The 24,831-nt window shown below is 32.2% G+C and overlaps 1 protein-coding gene across 1 annotated transcript in view; it reads left to right on the top strand.

Moving 5' to 3' along the window:
* Nucleotides 1-24,831, top strand: part of LOC114340315 (N-acetylgalactosaminyltransferase 6) — a 119,956-nt gene that overhangs the window by 705 nt on the left and 94,420 nt on the right. The window lies entirely within an intron of this gene.

Here is a 24,831-nt window from a genome sequence, read left to right as displayed (position 1 = left end):
TTAATTTATGGCTAAGTAAATACCAAATTATTTAATTATTTAGTCCTAAGCCTTTCTACCTTCAGGTGTAAGGCTGGTGGAGTTGAGTTTGGCATTATAGTCTCCATGCTTTCCGATCTTGTGTTAGGTTTCTTGCACTTTCCAATGTCAATTCTTTCTTCTCAACTTCTTTCCTGTTTTTATTTACCCACATAATTCTTGGTATTCCTCTTTTAAGTCTGGATCCCACGTATGAAAAAAAAGTTGATTAATAGCAAGCTGAAAATTTGTTGATAGCTTAAGGGTGTCTAGTCGGACAAACTTTGATGTATGGGAACACTGGAACAGGAGAAGTTTTAATTGTGGAACAGGCTAAAAATTTGGAACAGTCAGATTACTAAAACGGCACATGTATTTTGTCCGACAGATTAGACTTAAACTCTCCTAACAGAGATTAAACTCTCATACAAAAATCAGACTGCTATTTATCACCAAATGGGCGTTTTAATGATTGGAACATGTAGAATATGTCAAATAACAGGAATTATGACAGGTGGTAAATGGCAGTCTGATTTTTGCATGAGAGTTTAATCTCTGTTCGGAGAGTTTATGTCTATTCTGTCGGACAAAATAAATTTGCCGTTTTCATGGTCTGTCCGTTCCAAATTTTTAAGCTGTTCCACAATTAAAACTGCCCCTGTTCCACTGTTCCCATATATCAAAGTTTATCCGACTAGACACCCTTAAGCTATTAATACATTTTCAGCTTGCTATTAATCAACTTTTTTTCATATGCGGGATCCAGACCTATTTTGTTTTTCCCCTGCACTCTCGTTTCAAACACTTGTTTTGTTTGTCTCTCGGTCAACCAGGGTTGGCAAAAACCAAGGTTTTTTCAAAAAACCAAAAAAACCAGGTTTATTTGATACAAAGTATTATAAGTCTAAATACTTCAAAAATGAATAAATTATTTTATAACATAATAGTAATAAACAATGAAAAATTATAAAGACAACTTTTATTTTTATTTGCATACACAAAAACATTATATAACAAAAAAATATCTTTAAACGTAATAATGTTCAAAATACAAAATCAGAAAATACAAGTTCGAAAATACAAAAATAGAATTTATTTATCTTTAGTTTGTTCATTTGCGGCAGATGTATTAAAAACTTGAAATACAAACTCCAGTTTGGTTTTTTCTTATAAAAGCCAGTTGGTTTAAACCAGTTTGGTTTTTTTCCTAAAAAAACCAGTTGGTTTATACCTTGGTTTAAACCAAGGTTTTAACCATGTTGGTTTAAACCTGCCAACCCTGCGGTCAACATTCTATACACATGCCCCAACCATCTATTTTTTCATTAAGTGGTTCTAGTTTTAGGTTTTGTCTCGTTTCGTATTTTGTCTGTCCTCTTTCTGTTGGCTATTTTCTTCAGGAACCTCAGTTCCATAGCAGTGACTCTAGTTTTTTGTCTCCCCGTCAATGTCCATGGCTCTCTGCTATACATAATTGTTGGTCTAACTACTGATCTAACGACTGTCCTTTTTACTTTCTCCAGTATCTCTTTATTCCCCAAAAATGTTGTTTTCATAGTGTTAAATGAATTTCCTGTTCATCCAATCCTCTCATTTATTTCCATGTCTTGTTTACGATTTGATTCAATTATTACTTCAGATCTTACCAAATTTGAATTTGTTACAAATGCACAAATGTGTCACATTGCCAAGTTATGATTGTCTTTGTGATGTGGACAGTTGATCTGAAACACTTGTTGTATGTGAAGTAAAAGAGGACGGATTGGATAAGAATTGTGTAGCAAAAAGTTCTTCAACTTCCTCTGGATTTTAAGCAGTTATTATTTCACCAAAATTAAAATCATCAATTACCTCAAAGTTATCGGTTGGAGCAATAATAATAATTTTTGCCAGCCAATTCAATATCAGGTAGTTGAGGTAGAACTTCAGAATCATTACTCATCCTCATCTTCTGATCAGCCCCTGGTTTAGGACACAGAAATAATTTTGTTTATTCTTCTAAACAAATAGAATTGCATAAAAATATTGCAGAGATAAAAAAAATCAAAAGTCTACATTTGAAAAAAAAACTTTACTCACTGTAGATATATTTTACAATGGGACAAATTTGTTACAAATGTTTTATGAGGTTTTTTTTTTATAATTCAATAAACAAAAGAAAACCTAAAACATACAGTATCTATTTAGGTACTTATAGGATAATTGCACAATATAAAACAATCACCAAAATGAAATAAAAAAAACTAAGCATTTCTTATAAATAATTAAAACCTTCTCAAAAATACAACCTGTTATCGCAGCATAGACAGATGTTATCAGTTATCAGAAATCAGTAATAATAAAGATATAAGCCAACTATTGCTAGTATTGAAGCTTTATATTATTAGTACAAAAAGTCACTAACAAAATGCACCACAAATCACCAAGAACTCACCTAAGACCCAAAATGAAAATGTTATATTTTGTTAAATTGCCAAGAAAAGGGTTAAAAATAGCAGTTTTTTAAATCTTTTTTGCTTTTATTTCATATTCCATTGTAATTACGAGACTTACAATAATTAAAGGTTGGACAAACAAAAATTTATTAGAAACATTCATCTCCACAACCTTTCTTATTGAATTAAAGAATGAGATCAACAATAGATTAGTCTATCATTAATAATAAAATATTGAAATGACTTGGTTTTTATAAACTTGCACTGAATTGCAGTGTTGGAAGAAAAATAAACGAAAATCTTGCATAATATCATGGCAAATAAATGTTTGAATGAGTCAAGAAATTATTATTTTAATATGGGGTTACATTGCCACATGCCTTTACAACCGCGAAAATTTTAACATTGTTCTTACTAAGAATTGACAGAAATCGGGATCGGAACTTTTCTATAATTCACCTAGTTTTTTCTTAAATCAGAGATGGCTCTGTGGGGATCATTACATACTTACTTTCTGTTTCATATTCTGCCACAACATCTCAATAACATTAAGATCTGGACTGTTCGAAGGTCATGAAATATAAGTCAGGGTAGAGATTGTGAGCACTTGTTACAATATTATTTTTCAAAATTTCTTGGTACTTTGCTGTAGTTATGCCTTCCACCACCTCATATCTTCCTAGAACCGCTGATGATGTGCACCCCCAAATCATAATAATTCCTTTGGAAAACCTTTCTTTTAGGAAACAGTTCTATTTATATTAGGCAATCTTTATTAGTTCAGAGAAATAAGGAAAAAAAATATCCTGTTGGTGACACAAGCCCCTCCAGGCCGAAACCAAGTTTTTTTGAGTAGTATGGACATCTATAATAATAACTTATATGTTTCCTGCAGCCGATTTTGATGATATACATAGTTATAAACAAATGAAGATCAAAAAAGGTAAATTTTCGCTTTTTTTGTCTATTACCAAAAAGTTAAGCATTTTAAACAAATTTGAGAGTAAGAAACTCATAAATCGTATAAAAAAATTTCAATATGGCGTTCGCGGAATATGTCTATCCTTATTATTGCTTAGAAAATTGCAAAATAAATCATAAATTTTGAGTTTTTATAAATATTCATAACTTATGTAAAAATTACCTTAGAACCTAGAACCTTCTTATTACATGGAATGCTGAGACTTCTGGTGCTTAAATCATACCCTAAATTTCAAAGCAATTGGTCAAATAGCTTAAAAGTTATTTAATTTGTTTATCCCAAATTAATTTTTTTTGCAACACTCCAAGTCATAAAATGATGAAGTTACAGTAATACTTTGGATAGTTTATGAAAGAAGAAGATTTACACTATTAATTTAATTAAAAAAAAATGACAAAAAAAATTCTAAATACAGTGGAACCTCGATAACTCGGATTAATCGGGACCGCGGCCGATCCGGGTTATCGAAAATCCGGGTTAGCCGGAGAATACGGTATACTTACAGATAAACTCCGTTAGAATTGAAATAACATGAAATATATATATATATATATATATATATATATATATGTACGAGTGGTCGTCAAACCATTAACCTTGGATCTTTTGATCACTGAGTGTGTTTCAAGGATCTACATCTCATGTTTTTAAACATATATATATATATATATATATATATATATATATATATATATATATATATATATATATATATATATATATATTTACTCCCAGCGTATGAAGTGAGCCACATATCAAAAGAAACTGCGGTTGAAGTGAGGTCCTGTACAAAGTGAGGTCCAGTATACGGACCTCACTTAGTCAATCAATGTAAGACTTTTTCGTAGACATGTACTGATAGCAAACACTGTTTTTTTACAAAAAAAAGTGGGACCTCACTTTGTATGGTCCACATCAATTTTTAGTTCAGAGATTTTCCGCATAGAGGCGCTGACTTTGGCGTATATTTTCTAACCATGTATATTCTATGCCCTGTTGAATAACTTACGATACACATAGTGAGGACCATACAACTGGCAACATCTGTTCAACCAATCTTTAAAACAGTGGATCGTCAATCGTCGCATAAATTCAAACAGTACAAAAATGTTTAATACTTTAATCCTTTTTGAGAGCGTAGGCGCAAAATTTCGGTCGAGTTCTTTTTAAACGCATTTATTTTTTTTCGAATCCTGAGATAACTAATAGGTATTTTTAAAATATTTAAACGCAAAATAGAAGACTACATTATTCCCGAGGGCAGAAAGTCCCTTATAATGAACAAAAAGTTTCTTTTGTAATATATATTTAAAATTAAAAATCAGACTATTTTTTTTCACCCCTGTGACTTATTAAAATAAATATTATAGAAGTTCTCAAGGACTTTCGACCATGGATAATACAGTAATATTTCTTTCTGCGTTTAAATTTTTTAAAAATACTTAAGGTTTTCTCAGTATTCGAAAAAAATGAACGCATTTAAAAATAATTCGAGCGAAATTTTTGCGCATATGCTCTCAGAAAGGCTTAAAATACTATAAATTTTTGTAATCAGTATTTCAATAGTTATTTATGATATAAGTGTTAAAAGTACACGTTTAAGGCACGCATGTGAAAGTTTGCAGAATGAGCGACAGCGAGTTCTGCAATTCACATGAGTGCCTTAAAAATGCACTTTTTAACACGCATATCATGCAATATTTTTTCTACAAACGTAATTACAGGACAATATCTACAAAAACTTTTTCCACCTACCTCTACCGAAAGTATACTTTTCCGGACCTGATTGTAGGGAGCAAAGTTGTACTTTTCCTCCCTAGGGAGGAAAATATTTTTCCTCCCTAGGGAGGAAAAGTAAAAGTGACGTCATGAAATTTCATTCATGAAATATAACTTATTGACGCCCTGTACAATATCTATTTTCTATTACGTAAGTATCTATACATTTGAACGTTTATTTATAAAACACCCTGTATTTTGTAGAATGGTAAAAAACAGTAAATTGTTATTTTGATTTAACAATGTTTACATTAATAATTTGACTTATATTTGACAGTTGACAGTTATATTATACCTACTTGTTAGTTTTCGTTCTAATACATTTTGTTGGCTAGTTACATAAATAAATTAAGTAAAAATGAAAATATGACTTGTTATTTGAGGAAGGTGGAAAAACCATATGTATAACATGGGAGTAAAGTGCCTTTTCCTCCCTTGAATGATTACTGCCCTCCGCTTCGCGTCGGGCAGTAAACTTCATTCTCGGGAGGAAAAGTAGCACCTTCCTCCCTTGTTATACAAATAGCTATTACTTGAAGTTGACTGACATTCCATTTTTATATTTTTTTGACATTACATCAAAATTGCCTATACGATCAATACGAATTGCAGTGCCATAAAAATTTTAAAGCACTAGTGCCTTAAAGCAGCGCCGGATAAAGGGGCGGGCGAGCCGGGCGACCGCCCGGGGCGCCAGAATTTGGGGGCGCCAAATTTTGAGAGACGCTGATATATAAATATAATATTTACCCCCCTCCGTGGCTCAGTGGTAAGAGCGCCTGCCTTTGGATCGAAAAAATCCGAAAGGTTGTGGGTTCGAATCTCACCAGGGTCGGAAATTTTTCATTTATTATAAATTAATAAATGAATATAGTTTCTGTCCTCGTGGGATCGGTTCTCACCGGAGGGACCGCAGATGTTCGGATACAATTAGCGTCTCTTTGCAAAGACAATGACGTCGACATTGCAAAGTAACAAGCCACTTACTCAACACCCACACTACTTACACATGACACTAGGTACCTAACTGTTCAAAATTACCGTACCTACCATGCCAATGGCCATTAGTTGTCGAGGCATTAGCTAAACAAAAAAAAAAAATATAATATTTTTTACATTCACTATTTTTTTGGACTTTATAGATTATCTTTGGGCTAAGATTACTCCTAAGACAATTAATATTAAATAATTGTAACAATAAGAAAACTATTTCTAGCTCACAAAAATTCTCTAATAAAAATAATGCAACCTAAAAACTGTTATGGCTTTTAAAGGTCATTTTTGTCAGGTAATACCTATCACTTTTATGGTATTACAATGTTATACATACATACTTAAAATACACGAAGATCAGATTTACGAAGTATCAACAAATTTATGAATAGTCAGTGATATTATTATACTGCTACTTGTCATTATAGCCTCAATGGTTAGATAGTTTTGTCTTCCTGTTCTGTAAACTTTGCTTTATCAACATTGTCGTGTGTCCGTGGGTGTGTAATTTGAAATAAAAAAAAACAAACCAGGTATATCTATATGAATTAGAATTGACAAGTTCTTTTTCATAATATGAATATATAGAAATTTATTTCGAATACTTTGTACGCGTTAAGATGTTTCACTTTTTGCATAAAAACGGCACGAACGACGTATGAAAAAAAGGAATAATAGATTTTTGTATATATCATAAATTGAACGAGTAATTCCAAAATGATTTGTTATTTGAAATATCTCAGTGGCGTACTATGTTTTTCTTTAAAAAAATTCACACCATTTCAACAGTAGATATAAAATTATTAATTTTATGTCAAAAAATGCGCAATAATTACCTCTTAAAACACATCAAATTTCATTTGCATATCTGAACCGGTTTTAGAACAATAAAGAAATCGTCAGTTTGTAAGAAAAATGTCAACACCCCATATCTCGGAAACGAAGTATTTGCTGACATACGCTTATAGAGCAAACTGTCATTATTTTTTCATATAGAATTACCCTTTAAAGTTTGTTGCATTTATTTAGAAACATCCTGTTTTTTCTTGACCACCCTGGATTTCCATAGTTTTTTCTGTATTATTTCACTTGACCGTTATTTTCAGTTCTTTCTGTTTTTCCAGTCCTGCAGGTTTCTTTTCTAATATTGCTTCGTCCATTTTATCTCTAAAAGATTTTCGGGGTCTGTCTCTCTTCCTTCTTCCTATCGGGCTCCAATCTGTTATTCTGTTTATCAACGATTTTGGTCTGCTCTTCTGCCATGTCCGTACCAGGTTGAGGTTAATCTCTTTTGTTCTATGTTGTCTATTATCCCTTGAATTCATTACCATTATTTTCTTAATCTCTATGTTATTTATTCTATCCCTTCTACAGCTTCTACTTAGGTATTCGATCTCTGTTGCTCTTATTTTGCATTTGGTTTTCGTATTTTTTATTCAATTTTCACACCCATTATTCAGAATACTTTTTGTCATGGTGTTATATTATATTCTTCTTTTTGTTTTTATACTGATGTTCTTATCCCACAGTACCGGGTTTAATTTTAGTATGCAGCATATTGTTTGTCCTAGTAACTCGATACCTAAAACCATAGCTTGGTTCTATAGGTATCGAGTCATAGAGATAATAAAAAGCTCATGAGATAATAAAAAAAAATAATGAATGATTTTATTTGAATTTGCATAGATGATTGTAAGGCCAAGGATATCACAACGGCTCTAAAAGGAAGAGAAAAAATAAAGATGTACAAGCTCGCGTTTGCAAAGAATATCCGCATGTTATTTTATGCTAAGTGGATGCCACTCCCTCAATTTAGTTATTGGGGATGCAGCTATATCTTGCGCACAATCAACATGTTTTTTGGTCTTGTAGAAGATTTATACACACTAAATGATATAAATGAGTCAGATTAAATAAATTATTAGACGAATTTTTTACTAAGCAACAACATTTTTGTTTATTTTAGTAGTATTTTGACAACGACACCCGATTTGGGCGTCGAAACGATAATAAAATTATTTTTTTCAATTTAATTGTGGCTTATTTTCCATCTAAATAGTTATTTATACACATTTTTTACTGGTTGTTGATAATGTGCATTTATCTTTTACCTCGCTTCTTCGTCGCTTGAACTTAAAATGTGCTCGCTATGCTATGCCCTATGTTGGATAAGTTGTAAGTAATAACTATCCTACTATTTTTTAAATAAATATATTTTTACATAGTTCTTTATGGTAAAATTTTGATTTTTTCCTATTTTTTTATATTTGCAGTAAATTTGTATATTCTTATATGAAGGGGCGCCAAATTTTATTTTGCCAGGGGCGCTCAGAACCCTAAAACCGGCCCTGCCTTAAAGTAGCATTTTTAACGCACGTATGGAGTTCTAAAAATTGCATTTTTAACACGGTTGTAGAAAAAAGCCTTTAAATGAGGTGTCACATGATGTACTTACTTTCCTATTTAAAAAAATCAAAGTTGTGCCTGTCACCTGAAGAAGAGGGATCGCGTAAAGTTCGAAACATTTACGCTATAATATACTATGATTATTTTAAAAATCGACCTATCCGAGCGTTTTTCTTATGTGCTAAAAATAAATAAGTTAATAAGGGGGGTAAAACTTATTCCAGCGAACTGTATTTGTAACAACCAAGGTAGGGATGGCGGTTGTTGAACAAAAAACCGGTTTTCGGTTATACCGGTTTTTTACTTACGGTTTAACCTGGCGGTTATAACTGGTCAAAAAAAGCGGTTGTTCCAAAAACCATTTTTCGGTTTTTTTAATCAGAAGCAAATACTCGATAGGTTATAATGTTAATATAATGTTATGTGTTACATAATATTGTGTTTTCAGTTTTATCAATCAAAGGCAAAATAAAAATTAAATTAATTTTTTTTTAATAACGCGGGCACATAAATTTGATACACCCTGTATATTGATCTGTAAATATTTATTAGAATTTAGTTTGGATGTAAGTGGATTTCTTTTTTTAATGAGCTTTCCGATGAACCATTAAAGACTTTTGTGAATAATTAAAGTGAAAATAACGATGTATTTTGATTTAAAATGGAAAAAGATTGTTTAGGGTAGAGGTAATTATCAATTTCTAGAAAAGTGGTTTTAGGAGAAAGTGGAATTTTAGTATCTTTGTTTCAACACGAGTAAATGTTGTATAGTTCTCAGAAGGTAATTAGGATGGTCGGAATGGTTTTGAGGGTGACTGTTTTGTTTGTCGAATGGAAAAGTCGATGTTTCAGATTCTTGGCAACGTGGAAGGGGAAAAGTAGTTTGAATGATTAAGAGAGTTTGAAGGGGAAGTCATTATGTTTTTGGCATCGCTGAGGACCGGTTCGACGTTTTAGTGGATAGATAGTTAGCAGATACCAGTGGCTGTTTGATAGTGGAGAATAGTGTTGAAAAGTGGAACGAGAGACAGATCAAATTGAGACGAAATACCTCTTTGATTCTGTATTATTGTGAGAAGGAGAGCAGAGAATTTTTGGAGTTTTGTTTGAATCGAGTACGTGTCAAAAGAGGCCCGGCTTGTTGGAGAATTGGTGCTGGTATGCTGATAGTTTTGAAGCTGGAGAACGGAGAGAGCTTTGATGAGTAGCCTTTAACATAGTCAACGAGGGAGAGCTGTTTTGGGTCACGAGAAGACATCAGAGTGAGTGAAGCAAAAGGTCAGTCAACTTATGTGAAAGATATTTTTATGTTCGGAAACTAAAATTTTGAGTAAAAGGCATATGGATTAAAATTCCAATATTTCTAAAAGTAAATAGGAAGTATAGCTAATCTTGCGAATACATAAATTTGTTTTGTTTAGTTTGTTTTACCAAAGTCACCGGGAACAAACCGATAAATTGTTTTTTTTTAACTATAATAAATTTAAGTGGTAAAGATTTCATTCAGACATCTGTGTCCACAGGTTTTAGATTTGATAGAGTTTAGAGTATTGATTTTGACAAATAAAAGACAATTCTGTATGTTTATTTTAATATTTTGCTTTATTTCTTTTCCCTATTTTATCCCGATTAGGATCAACTAAGAGATACTGAACCCACGAGAGAAGATAAGTATAACGTGAGATAATTTAGATTTTTTTTATAGTATAAAAAGGCACCCTGAGATTTCTTATTCATTTTTATGTATGATTTGCGACAATTAAATAATTAATCAGATAAATAATAATTAATATATAATTAATAAAAAGCAGATCATAACAATACATTTATATTGCAATTCAGTTTGCTCAATTTTCCTCCCGAAAAATTCCCCAACCAATTCAACCTATAAAAATTTTCCCATGTGCTTTCAAATTACCCTAAAAATGGGCGAAAGTACCCCAATCTGGCATCTCTGATTCGTCGCTCGTTGTAGACGGCGTCGGTGTATATTGCGTTGTCAATTGGGATATTCCCAAAACTCCCAAAAGTGATGATCCTACCGATCTACCGACATGTCCCTAGGATCTATCGAGTTTAAAAAAATATCCAAATGACATATTTTACTTAAGAGGAAACAGTAGCGATCAACAGGTAGCGAAAACGCGTTCCAAGATTGCGGCTGTAATTTTGAATATTTTTTCGAGATATGTGGCACACGTATTCGTAATATAATAAAGAATGGCGGTACAGAGCCCAATTTAAAAAATATATTAATATGTGGAAATTACTCTGTAATTAAATACAATATTAAAAAAACGAGCCTGTACCGCCACTAAGAAGAACAAAAAAATACATTTTCTTCAAATAAACTTTTTTATCCGATGCCTAGATTTTGTGTCATTTTGGAACTACTAAAATTTTTTATTTCATTAGTAGTTCCAAAATGACACAAAATCTAGGCATCTGATAAAAAAGTTTATTTGAAGAAAGTGTATTTTTTTGTTCTTCTTAATGGCGGTACAGACTCGTTTTTTTAATATTGTATTTATTTACAGAGTAATTTCCACATATTAATATATTTTTCAAATTGGGCTCTGTACCGCCATTCTTTATTATATTACAAATATGTGTGCCAAATATCTCGAAAAAATATTCAAAATTACAGCCTCAATCTTGGAACGCGTTTTGGCTACCTGTTGATCGCTACTGTATTACCTTAAAAATAAATTCGATAAACCAATTCATCATTTATTGCCATCAAAAAATTTCAGTAGGTAGTATTTTTTAACACATTTGTATAATACCTTTCATTTCCTAAGAATTATGTATTATTTAAAAATTACATAATGGAGATTCCTAATCGTATTTCGGTATTCACATTTCATACAAGAGTCTCAAAGTACTCAAGTATAAACAATTTTTAGATGATTTTGGGAATATCGATTTCAAGCAGATCACTTACCTTTTTATGTAAATATTCATGCGTTTCATAAAAGCTGATGTGACACTTTCGTCCAGTTCTTTATTAGTAAATAAAAGTTGAATTATGGTTGTTTGGGTTAATAATTACTTCGCAATTCGCATATTATTTATAATACATATATAGTAGGGGAGCAAAGTATGCTAAATGTGCAGTCACTCGAGCGCTTTGGGGACCTATTGGGTTGTGATTATTAGGTTCTAAAACCAAAAAAGTTAAGTAAAATTTTCCATTTTAGTGGGGACTTTCCATATTTTAATTTAATTTTCCATTTCCAACACCCGTTTTCTCCGATTATAGCGCCACCTATCCGTAATTAGAAAAAACGTTTCGAATAAAAGTTGCTTATTTTTACGCAAAGAATCCAAATCTGAAATAAAAAAAAGGAGTTCCTATTTAAGATTTTAAAGTAACCCCCCCCCCCCACCTCCGTGGGGTCGTGTTTGGTACCATTCGATAGATTTCAGAAAAAATATTCAGAAATTGTAGTGTATTACCTATAAGAAGTTACCGTTAAGCTGGGTCCAGACTATGTAACAAAACATGTTAAATAACAAAGTTTTGTAACTTGTTACAAAATTTTAAATAAACAAGTTTTAAAACACAGTGTTGTATAACATTTTTCTGGTTATATAGCATGTTTTATGTTATCCAACAGATGTCGGTAAACATCAAAGAAAGTTATAAAACCGCACCGCGACTGATCTACACCTAAAAACATGTTATTGAAACATTTCTCTGGCATAGTACCTACGCGAGCAGCAACCGTTGGAGTCATATCGCCTTGTTCATTCTGGAGTGATTGTGCTAGATTTTTCTTTGCTCTGTTCACGTAGGGTTATTTACGCGATGAAATTGTCGAAAGAACTGACTACTCATTTAATTGAGCTATTTCGTAAGTAACGAGTATTATGGGATTGCTATGGGATGAGCTACATTTATTAATTTAAAAAACAAATAAAAAACACGATGAATAGACTGAAATAGAAGTGAAAATAGATACAGAAACTGTAGTTAAAACTAATGCAATGCACGTACGCCTATAACTCAAGCCAACAAAAGAAAAGCAGTACGCGGAACCTTAACAGCAAATCGATGCAAATCAACTCTAAATTTGACATAAATACTATTCTATACAGAGCAGAGTGTTCAGACATAAAACCTGTAACATTCACTTCATTCGCTACCAGATTCAGACTGCTTCATCAGCTACTCAAACAGGCACTCAATCATACAATATATCTGAGCCTTTCTATTCCGTCCACTACACCTACATCCGCTACTTCTCCAGCTACACCAATTCAAACAGACAGTGACACTCAATCATGAACAGGTGAAGACGATAATACTGAGGAATTAAATTCTACAGAAATGTTATACTTCCTCTCTGAAACAATGAGTAAAAAGTTTAAAAAATATGAGGCGTTCTTTGCAAAAACCCCATATGTCACTTTTTACAACATCGGAGATATTTAAAAAAAAGTTATTTAATTGAACCCTATTAAGCTTACGGAAATTCTCAAATTAGTGATTTATTATTTTGATGATTACACACAGTTTACAATATAAATAACATTATTTTTTCCTTTTGTTTATTTATGAAGGACATTTATTCATTTGACATATGGGGTTTTTGCAGGAATTTTTCATTAATTTATAGGAAAAACGATATTTATAGTAATAAACCAAAATAAAAAATGAACGAAAAATGGTGTTTACTTATAATATCACGCAACACAACTATTCGAAGGATATTTAACCTATAAAAACCTACTGACAGCCCACGGTTCTGACAGCCAAGCGATAAAGTTTCCCGCAAAAACACCAATAACAACTATGGTTTTGAAGGGAATTGCGCTTGACATATGGGGTTTAGGCGGAATCGCCTATATTTTTGTCGCTTATATTTTGAACTACTGTAATTTTAATGCAAGTTTCTTACGCAAGGAACGTAGGTAATTAGTCCTTCAATCCATAGAAGCCATAAGTCCATTTCTGAAAAAAAAGGACAACTGGGGTTTTTGCAAAGAACGCCTCATATACTTTGCTAATAATATAACTGTTAATCTTTCTCTTACTGGAATTGCATCTCGAAATGTCTTTCCTGCCTATTTTATGGCCGATTTCATTTATAAGAAATTCAAAATCAGAACTTTCTATTCTTAAGAAGTTTTTAAAACTGCCATCACATTTAATGTCTCCTGTCGATGGGTCTATGTTATCTCTTTCCAGATCAGCTAAAAGAGCTGTACCACTACCTATATTTTGCTCGAGCTGCTAATGAAGGACACATCCAAAATATTAATTTAACACGCCGGTGTCGCCTCCACAATATTACACAAGCTGCTGTTGTTATGAAGAGATCCTCCATACTTATATGACGCAATTTTATATACTACCTAACCCACCAGCTATCCATCTAAAATGCTGCAAACTTTATGCTCATGTTGTTGTTTTGTTTTTTGTTATATAGTCTGGATACTCATGCTATTAACAAGTTACATAACAAAGTTGTACAACAAATTTGTTGTACAACTTTGTTATTAGCATATTTTGTTACATAGTCTAGACACGGCTTTAAAAGTTCCCCGTTTCAGGAAAAAATATTGTCTAAGAGCGATAGCCTAGTGACCTAGTGGGTAGACCTCGGATCTCGAATTCGTAAAGCAGAGGTTTCGATTTCAAATCCGGGGTGTGGATCTCCGATTTTTTTATTTATTGTTACTGCATTCATGTCTGTAGACAATGTTGCAATCTATTATGAGCACAATAAAAAAATATAGTAATAAAATAATAAATAAATATTTCAAAAAAAAACAAGAAAAAAAATACAATCACTGGAAGCGAAACTAAACAATACGGAAGAAATATAACCACTGGATTCGGAACTGGATATGGAACTGGATAATATTAGAAAACTGATATTATAATATGTAAGCACTACGAGCCTAGTAGGCCCATGGCTTGATGTACTATTCTTTTCCACTCCCTTTTGTCAGTCGCTTTTGTTTCCCAGTTCCTTAAGTTAATTCTTCTCATATCTTCTCTAACTCCATTACTCCATCGTGACCTCGGTCTTCCTCTTCGTCTTTTCCCTGCCAATGCACTAGATAGTACCATTCTGGGAATTCTAGATGGAATCATCCTCTGCACATGGCCCAACCATCTAAGTCTTTGCGCCTTAATTACTGCTAGTATGTTAGGATCTTGATAGAGCTCAGTTAGTTCCTTATTTGTTCTTCTTACCCATTGTCCATTTAAGTTTTTCCCACCGAAGATTTTGCGCAGCATTTTCCTCTCCCAAACTAATAACAACTCTTGATGTTTCTTGTTGTGACCCATGTTTCAGAAGCATACGTTACTATCGGCCTTATTACGGTCTTGTAAGTTCTTAGTTTTGCTCTTCGTGATATATGTTTACTTCTTAACAACCCATTAAAAGCAAATATAGCGCGGTTGTCCGACATAATTCTCTTTTGTATTTTTTCTTCACAGTTAGGATCTCTTGTGAAGACAGTTCTTAAGTACTCAAATCTCTCAACTTCTTCGAATTTATACTGTGTTCCCTTCGCTGTTGTCATTGTTATGTATTGCCCCCGAACGAATTGCTTATTTGTCCATTCCATATACTTTGTTTTTGCTTCATTTATATACAATCCTTTGGTTGCTGCCCTCTCCTCGAGTTTCATGAGTGTTTCTATAAGTTCTATTTTGCTCCTAGCCAAGATTACCAAATCGTCTGCGAATGCCAAGCACTGATGTTTTTTGTGGTAGATCAGACCTGTTCTATTAATGTTTGATTCCTGTATAACCTTTTCTAGTAATATGCTAAACATTATAGGCGATAATGGATCACCCTGTCGCAGTCCTTGTTTGACCTCAAAGCTTTCTGTTATAGTATTGTTCATCTTGACTTTATCATACTGATATATCATACTGATATTGTTTAAAAACACTAATAATATTGATATAAAATGTTAATCAATTTTATTTATTGTTATAAGAATCAAAGGTAAATATGATTAGGCGAATGAAGCCTTAGGTTTCGCAGTCAATATCCCAACCACGCACACATGTTGCAATCTATTTCAATACGGTTTATAGTACAAAATATACATTTAATATCAAAATAGTGGGATATATTTTTTTAGTTGAGGACACTTGGTCACATTGCATTGTTTCAGGATAAGGTGAAATATCTTCAATAAATGGAAAAAAGCATGTATGTCATATATTATAATACTTTCTATACTCTTAATATGTAGTCTCGTATAAATTTGTAGTGACATGATTTTAAGTATAAGAACAAGAAGCTTGCAACAATTTTCAGAGAAAATAGAAAACTAAAACTATTTTAAAATGATTATTCGAAATAAAACATATGCAAATATTCACTGTATTTGCCATCTAGTGGAATAACTGTAAAATTAAGTCAGTAAAAAAGGTACATTAAGTTTAATTAAATGAAGTAAATCATCTTGTATACTAAAATTAAGGTTCTAAAATTTTCATTTCAAAATGAAAATCGACAGGGGCAACAGTACCTATACTAAAATACACTCTGTATAGATAATTATGTCAATGTTAATAATACTGGATAGAGAATTGAATATCCTTTCAAATGAGCTAGCACACGCCCCTCTTCCCTATTTAAAAATAAGGGGTGGGGGAAATGGAAGGGAGGGGGTTGACAAATGACAGATATGTACCGTAAAAACTGTGTTCCCCTTAGATCAAAAGTCGGGCTTTTATATTTATATGTTAAGTTCAATATAAATTTCACATAACTGAACTATCACTGTGTCCTCCATTTTGATTATTATTGTTCTCAACTAACGCTATTTTCAAAATTCTTGCTTTCCTATCCATCTTTAACGTAAATTATTAAAAAATATAAAACTATTTCTTTATTAACGCTAGTCTCCGATAAGGCTACCGTGATTTAATGCTGAGGTACTAAAATGTTATAAAATTAACAAACAGTACGAGCAAGAACAAAGAGTCCACATCTTCTTATAACTACAAGTGACTGAAACATCGAAACAATAATAATTCTTACTGTGTTATACAGAAAAAGGCAGTAGAAACGATTAATCTCATATTTATCGACAACACTGTATGGTCCTCACTTGATGAGCTGTAAGGAAATATACACGTAAAGTTGTCCTCACTTTGTGCGCATAACGAAAAAGTATATACAGTCTCACTTTAATAGCTGCGTATAATGGCCTCACTTGGGTGGCAATATACTTGAACAATACGGGGCACATATACGTAATTTTTTTTGTGTATACTCGTCATTTTTTAATTGCTATTTACTTGTCAAGGTCACTATGAAGAGATGAAACGATTATGTCTACGTTTTCTACCGGTCCTCACTAAGTGCGCGTAATGTCAGGACCTCACTTTGATATCTGTGCATAAATATATATATATATATATATATATATATATTTTATAAACAATTTGGTCTTATTAATTTTTTAAAATTTCACTAAATAGTATCAAAAGAAAAAAAAAATATTTATAACATTCTAAATCAACGTTTTTTACATTACTATCAGTTTTTTTTTTTTTTTTTTTTTCTTACTAATAATTATAACTTCAAATTTTCTTATATCTTTATATCATTATTTTCTACACTGTTAACTAACTTCTTTCCCAATCTATCGAGTTATTAAAGTAGTCTAACTACATTTGATTAATGTCTTTTTGACATATTTCAAAATTAATTTACGTTTACAATTTATATTTTTTAGAAAGAATTTTTATGTTTTTTATAAGTATGTTAGTTATTTTGTAAACCACGAGCAGTAAGTTTTTATTTTTCTAGTTTTCATCTAAATTTAAATATTTGTATTTTTAGATTGTCTTGATAAAGGAAATAAATTGTCCGAAAGCTCGACAAAAGTTCAAAGTGTTACACTTTTAATCAGCCCAAAACACATTGACTGCATTCCCCAAAATTATTCATTTTGTATTATTAACAGTCACTACATATATATATATATATATATATATATATATATATATATATATATATATACATATATATATATATAAATATGCACAGTACCTACACATCTAAATTACTAAAAACACGCAAACACAAACGTAAGCAAACGGAAGCGAACAATACAAGACGGTAATACACACAATACAGTCACCACAATCGGAACGATGTTATGTTATTTAAGAACAGTGAAAACTAAAGACCACTGTTTAAAAAAGAATTTTTTTAATGCCCGCACTTCACTCTCGCCGAAGTCGATCGAGATTCAACAAGTACGAGAGTGTAGACGGCCACCTTGTGGAACTTTGCCTCACTTAGTTCTACTTCCATTCTCTGTCGGTCTGGCGCGTCCGAGTCAAAGGGATCTTTGTCGGTATCGCACTTCCTCGCGAAGTAGAACGAGTGTGTAGAGAGGGTAAGTACTTCGGACTTCTGTCAACTTTGGCGAAGTAACTTCGCCGAGAGTGTGGAGCCCGCATAATAGTCTTTTAGTCTATTTTAAACAATTCTAAGACAGTTTCAAATAAAAATTTAAGGGAATACTACAGACAGGTGCCTGTTGTTTCTGCCGGCGTGTGCCATGAGTCATTTTTACTATCGTATAGTTCAAATTACACAAATACAAATTATCTCTTAAATATTATATTACATACATTTTTATTGTTGAAATGTTCATCTGATAATTAACTGTTTTGATGGGAAATAAGCCACAATTAAATTGATAAATAATTTTATTAACGTTTCGACGCCCAAATTGGGTGTCGTTGTCAAAATACAAATGTACTGAAAATAAAAATGTTTATCTGATGAAAATAGGTCCGGGTTAGCCGGACTTCCGGGTTATCGGGGGCCGACTTATCGGGGTTCCACTGTATTGCAGAATTAGTGAATTAAAAAAGGGGGGGCTAACTTTGTCCTTAATTGTCCTAGGACGATTGTTTTTCTTTCTAAATGTGTATAAAAATTCAGTGTTTCCAAATATGAAAAAATAATTTTCTACGGGTAACAGTTAAAAAGTTATTCTAATTGTTTATAAATAAGCAAAAAATCGACATGTTTTTGCAAAATAATTTTACACTGTTTAAAATTATTACTTTATGTCATTTTTTTTTTAATTAAGTTAATAGTAAAAATGTTATTTTTTCATAAACTGTCTGAAGTATTACTGTATCCTCATAATTTTCTGCTTTACAGTGTTGCAAAAAAAATAAAGTTGGGATAAACAAGTTAAATAACTTTTAAACTATTTGACCAATTGCTTTGAACTTTAAAATATAATTTAAGCACAAGAAGTCTCAGCATTCCGTGTAATAAGAAGGTTCTAACTTAATTTTTACATAAGATATGAATATTTATAAAATCTCAAAATGTATGACTTATTTTGCAATTTTCTAAGCAACAAATAAGTATAGACATATTCAGCGAACGCCATATATTGAAGTTTTTTATATGATTTATGAGTTTCTTATTCTCAAATTTACTTAGAATGCTTCACTTTTTAGTAATACAGGGTGTCCCCGAAAATAGTGCGTTCCTTTAAGGTGTGGATATAATACACAATTTAGAACAAAAAAGTCCTATAACATATTTTCCTAAAGTTAACCGTTTCGAAAAAAAAAAAATTACATTGTTCTCCATAGGAGTGAATTTTTATTCTCATTAATTTAAAGGAGCCGGCAACATGGCGTAGAAGAACCTGTGGCTGGAAATTTAATTTAATGGAACCCCTTGTTTATTTACTACTTGAGGTGTGAATTAGGGTATTGACACCCCTAGATGTAGGTGCCTACGTGTCAAATAATTATTTCTTGCTTTAATAATGTGGCATTTTTGCTATTGATATCTTGGTTTGTTTGATATGAGGGGACCCAGGATGGGGTGAAAAATGTAAACATTTGGTTGATATTTACCTTTTTACTGTACTAGCTACCAGATACAAATGACCTACAGACCTACTATTTTTAAATGTGTCAACCTTTAGCTTTTGTGTTTCACGGTGTTGTCAGACTTCAATTTGCATATCAAAATGTATTTTCGTTTTTTGGTTAAATAGCTGAATTTAGAAAAAAATGTTATAAGACTTTTTTGCTCTACATGGTGCCTTCTATCTATACATTTAAGGAACGCACTATTTTCGGGGACACCCTGTAGATGAAAAAAGCGAAAATTTACCGTTTTTTGATCTTTATTTGTTTATACCTATATACTATATATATCATCAAAATCGACTACAGGAAACATAATATAGGTTATTAATATAGATGTTCATACTACTCAAAATATTTGGTTTCGGCCTGGAGGAGGATGTGTCACGAGAAAAATCTTATTTTTCTGGACTATATGGAATGGTTCATGTTTTACTTTTAATAACCTGTTTCCAAAAGCCCTTACACAAACAACAAGTTACCCTCCATTACAAAGTTAAACTTGTGCCCTTGATTGCTTTTGCTTAGGGGGTGACAGTCACCCATTCTCGGGGGTGAAAAAAACGTCTGTTTAAAATAAGTCCAGGAGTTGACAAAATGGCTAATTCTAAGCAACTTTCGATTCATCACTGAAAATGACTCTGAACCTCTTGTCAAGAGGTTTTTCTTGTTTTGGATACAACTAAAATTTTAAATTACAACAAATTTTTAGAATGTGTAAATAGCCCAGTAAATGAACGGGAAATACAGTTATACCGTGTAATTATCAGGGTCAACTCTGAATTGCATGAAAATTTAGATTTAGATTCTACTTACCCTCCATTTCAAAGTTGAACTTGTGCCGTTGGTTGCTTTTGCTTAGGGGGTGAAAAAACGTCTAAAATAATTCCGGAAATTGATAAATTGGCTAATTCTAAGAAACTTTCGTTCTATAGAGTTTTTTAAGTAAGTCAATACTTTTTGAGTTATTTGCGATTGAAAATATTTATTTTTTGATAAGAAAAACATGTTTTCAGCGGTTTTTCGCAAATAACTCAAAAACTAAGTATTTTATCGGAAAAATAATCGTAACAAAATGTAGCATAGAAAAAAAAACTAAAAGAGTTGTGTATTCGTGAAGTCTGTAGACTCAGCAAAAGCAAAGTTATAGCTCATGAAAAAAGTTCTTATTAGTCAAATTCCAATTTGAATATTTCAACGTGAACTAACCAAAAAAAGCACTTTTCGGGAAAAACCCATTAAAAATTTTTTAAAGTGTTTAAATAAAGCTTTATTTTTATTTTCTATAAAAGTTTATGGCCTCAAAACTAAGCGAGTTACGCTCAAAATAAAATTTAGTAAAAAAAAATCGTGAAAATCTCCTCCTATTTAGCACCCCAAATGAAATTAATCATTTACCGCTTTACAAAAAATTTACTTTACTTATGTATTTTTTATATGATCTGTAAGATCCACCGGTTTAAAGTGCTTATTTTTGAAAGGGTTATAGTTGAAAGGGTTTGAATGAATCACTAATCACGAGTGTATGCAAAATTTGAACAGCCATATCTCAACCAATTTTTGCCTTACAGAAAAACAAAATGAAACTAGCATATTTTTAAACAAAACTTATATTTTTTACTCTTTGAGATTTTTCGTATCACTTAAACTGTTCAAGTTATTTCGAAAAAAGGGCAATTTTCCAAAAATTTTAGACAAATTTTCTTTACTATAAAACCAAAGTTTTTCAAAAATAAGCACTTCGAACTAGTCAAACTTACAGATCTCATAAACAAGACACATAAGTATAAAGCGAATGGTAAAGCGGTAACGATTAATTTTCTTTAAAGTGCTAAATAGGGTGACTTTATTTTGAGCATAACTCGTTTAGTTTGGTGCTAGAAACTTTTATAAAAAATAAAAATAAACCTTTTTTAAACATTTTAATAAGTTTTTCCCGAAAATTATTTAATTTTTTGGTTATTTCACTTTGAAGTAGTCGATTTGGAATTTGAAGAATAAGAATAAATATACTTTTCATAACTCTCCAACTTTGATTCTGTTGGGTTTTTAGACATCATTAATACACCATTTTTTTTCGATTTTTTATAAGCTGCATTTTTGCTAAGAATATTTTTTTCGATAAAATATTTACTTTTTGATTAATCTGCGAAAAACAGCCTGAAAACGTGATTTTTTTGTCAAAAATTAGACATTTTCAATCGCAAATAACTCGAAAAGTATTGACTTACTTAACTCTATAGAATGAAAGTTTCTTATAATTAGTAAATTTATGCATTTCCGGACTTATTTTAAACGCTCGTTTTTTAACCCCCGAGACTGTCACCACCCAAGTAAAAGCAACCAACGACACAATTTCAACTTTGAAGTGGAGTGCAACTAAAATCTAAATGCAAATTTTCATGCAATTTGGAGTTGACCCTGAAAATTACACGGTATCGCTGTATTTCACGTTCATTTACTGGGCTAAAATGGATTTCCCATATTCTAAGTCTAAAGGGGCGTTTAAACACAGCGATAAGTCCAGCAACTAGTTGTGATGACAAGTTGCTGTGATTTGTTGAGGTTGAAATGCTGTTGAGACGCTGCGATAAGTTGACCACAACAAGTTGAAGAGGGGACCATTGTGTACATTAGACCCTTTTAGACCCTTCAATGAATTATAACTAGTTTTCATCGTAAACAAATAGATCCTGTTACTTTCAAAATATAAAGGTTGGGTATGTTATACAGGGTATTTACAAAGTTATAACCAATTTTATATGAAAATCGTAACAAGTTCAACTCACTGTATAAATAAAAATAAGCACAACGGCAATGGTTTATTGATGCCATATTTTATTTATTGTCAAAATTTTTAAAAATGATTGATATTGCTAATTTACTTTATATCTAATAAAGGGTGAGTTAAAACTCAAGTAGGTAGGTACATTATTTTTTCAGTAAAATTTAAATGGGATACCCTGTATTTTATATCACTATTAAAAAGTACCATTACCGTACTTTAATTTGTATACAACATTCCCTATTCGTCTGTCTACGCAAAAGAAAAAGTAATTAAAAATGCGTGATCAAGGGATCAGGCACGTCAACTTCTGTCGGTTTTTCAACAAAAGCTTTGATGGTTCGCAATACGTATTTGGACGGGTTTGCGAGTGGTTTGTTGATTTTGGAGCGCCTGAGTTGAAAATATCAACAAAAAACATTCATACATTAAAAATTTAACTTTGTTTCTGGTGAAGCAACACAGTTGGAAAAAGCAGCTGATATAATATTATAATTGTCACCGGAAAGCAAAAAAGGTAACGCACAACTTGGAAGAACCTATAGTTTTCTAACTTCGCTTCTGGTGAAGCAACAGGGTTGGAACAACCAGATATATTATAATTGTGTCACCGGAAAGTGAAAAAGGTAACTCACAACTTGGAAGAGCCTATAGTTTTCTAACTTCGCTTCTGGTGAAGCAACGGAGTTGGAACAAGCAGATATATTATAATTGTGTCACCGGGAAGCGAAAAAGGTAACGCACAACCTGGAAGAACCTATAGTTTTCTAACTTCACTTCTGGTGAAGCAACAGGGTTGGAACAACCAGATATATTATAATTGTGTCACCGGAAAGTGAAAAAGGTAACTCACAACTTGGAAGAGCCTATAGTTTTCTAACTTCGCTTCTGGTGAAGCAACGGAGTTGGAACAAGCAGATATATTATAATTGTGTCACCGGGAAGCGAAAAAGGTAACGCACAACCTGGAAGAATCAATAGTTTTCTAACTTCGCTTCTGGTGAAGCAACAGGGTTGGAACAACCAGATATATTATAATTGTGTCACCGGAAAGTGAAAAAGGTAACTCACAACTTGGAAGACCCTATAGTTTTCTAACTTCGCTTCTGGTGAAGCAACGAGTTGGAACAAGCAGATATATTATAATTGTGTCACCGGTAAGCGAAAAAGGTAACGCACAACTTGGAAAAACCTATAGTTTTCAGGGACTACCTTTTTCGCTTTCCGGTGACACAATTATAATATATCTGATTGTTCCAACTGCGTTGCTTCACCAGAAACGAAGTTAGAAAACTATAGGCTCTTCCAAGTTATTCGTTACCTTTTTCGCTTTCCGGTGACACAATTATAATATATCTGCTTGTTCCAACTGCGTTCCTTCACCAGAAACCATGTTGGAAATCTATAGGTTCTCCCAAGTTGTGCGTTACCTTTTTCGCTTTCCGGTGACACAACTATAATATATCTGCTTGTTCCAACTGCGTTGCTTCACCAGAAACGAAGTTAGAAATATATAAGTTCTTTCAAGTTGTGCGTTACTTTTTCGCTTTCCGGTGACAATTAGAGATGCATCAAGTCAAACTAGTTTGATTTTATTCAACAAACTTGACTTGACTTGAAAATCAAACTTTTTTTGTAAAAAAGTTTGACTTGACTTGATTTCGATATCTTTAGGTTTGACTTGAAATCAAACTTCTTCAAACAGTTTGAAGTTTGAACGTCATATTGGCAAGGTGTTTATTTCCAATTCTAATCGAGAGCGTACGGATTTTGTTGTGACTTATTTGGATAGGTCTGAATCGGTATTCTGCTACTCCACAAATTAGTTTGTAGTTCATATTTAGACGTCCATGTTTGGCTTGTTTATTACGTTCATTTTGAAGTGTGTGACTTTGGGAGATAATATCTGAATGTGGATATTTTTCGGTTCAGAATAAGTACCAGAACAAATTGAGTCCGATATTGAAGGTATTCCCACTGCAAAAATTAAGAGAAACGATCTGTAGTCGAAGCAGTATTAATGAAGAAAAATAAATATACTGATTTATTTGACGTTGCGGCAGGTAATTTCAAAACAATGAAAATTGCAAAGTGCATACATACTTCTATTATGTAAAAATAAAGAACATCGTTACAAAATCACAAACAGTGAACTAATTCTTTAAAAGGACAGCGTTATGCATAACTCGACCAAGCGCCATTTCTTTAAAATCGAGATAACAGCGGATTCTGGTGACACATAGTTAAAACTATCTTGGAAAAATCCCTGTTATTGTCACGTTAACGGTTACTAAGAAAAACAAAAATAAACCAAGCGACATTCTGTCTATTAAGGTGAAACAGTAGCGATCAACAGGTAGCGAAAGCGCGTTCCAAGATTGCGGCTGTAATTTTGAAAATTTTTTCGAGATATTTGGCACACGTATTCGTAATATAATAAAGAATGGCGGTACAGAGCCCAAATTGAAAAATATATTAATATGTGGAAATTACTCTGTAACTAAATACAATATTAAAAAAACGAGCCTGTACC

Source organism: Diabrotica virgifera, chromosome 3 (assembly GCF_917563875.1).
Source record: "Diabrotica virgifera virgifera chromosome 3, PGI_DIABVI_V3a".
NCBI classification, from domain to species: Eukaryota; Metazoa; Arthropoda; class Insecta; order Coleoptera; family Chrysomelidae; genus Diabrotica; species Diabrotica virgifera.
The sequence above is the reverse complement of the archived record's forward strand: the minus strand, read 5'-3'. Positions and strand labels throughout refer to the sequence as shown.